We start from the raw sequence: 893 nt of genomic DNA, 5'->3' as shown, positions 1-893 counted from the left end.
CAATCACAGCATTGTAAGAGGGGGACAGTTGAACCCGGAGGCCTCCACCCCTGTTTAATGATGGACGGTTTCTTTTCACAAAGATGGCCTCCTTTACTCCTCTCTCAAACCATCGTTCCTCTCTGTCCAGGATGTGAACATCTTCATCCCTGAAAGAGTGACCGCTGGCCTGGAGATGAGTGTAGACCGCAGAGTCCTGGCCTGATGATGTTGATCTTCTGTGCTGGGCCATCCTTTTGGCCAGTGGCTGTTTAGTTTCCCCGATGTAAGACTGATCACAGCCCTCCTGACACTGAACAGCATACACAATATTACTCTGTTTGTGCCGGGGGACTGGATCTTTGGGATGAACCAGTCTTTGCCGTAATGTATTTTGGGGTTTAAAAGCCACTGGGACGTTATGTTTAGAAAATAAACGTCTCAGTTTCTCTGATACTCCCTCAACATATGGAATGACCACTGGTCTGGGTCTGGGTTCCTCCTTTTCACCTGTTGGCTGACTGGAGTCCTGTTTGGGTTTCTTCTCTGCTTTCAGGAAGGCCCAGTTAGGATATCCGCATTGCTCTAGAGCCTGTTTTGTGTAGGATTTCTCCTTCTGCCTGGCTCCTGAGCTAGTGGGGACTTTGTGAAGAAGGTGAGGGATGTCATCATGGAGACTGATGAAACAATGGTCTCTTTTGATGTCACATCACTCTTTACGTGCGTTCCTGTTGATGATGCAGTAGAGGTGGTCAGTTTAAGATTAAAATCAGACACCACGCTGAGCAGCAGGACCACGCTTTCCACAGAACAACTGTGTGAACTCTTGAAACTGTGCCTGCAGTCAACCTACTTCACATATGGGGAGCAATATTATAGGCATAAACATGGGTGTGCTATGGGGTCTCCAGTTT

The sequence above is a fragment of the Nematolebias whitei genome, chromosome 6, assembly GCF_014905685.2.
Source record: "Nematolebias whitei isolate Nwh7 chromosome 6, NemWhi1, whole genome shotgun sequence".
Classification (NCBI taxonomy): domain Eukaryota; kingdom Metazoa; phylum Chordata; class Actinopteri; order Cyprinodontiformes; family Rivulidae; genus Nematolebias; species Nematolebias whitei.
The sequence above is the reverse complement of the archived record's forward strand: the minus strand, read 5'-3'. Positions refer to the sequence as shown.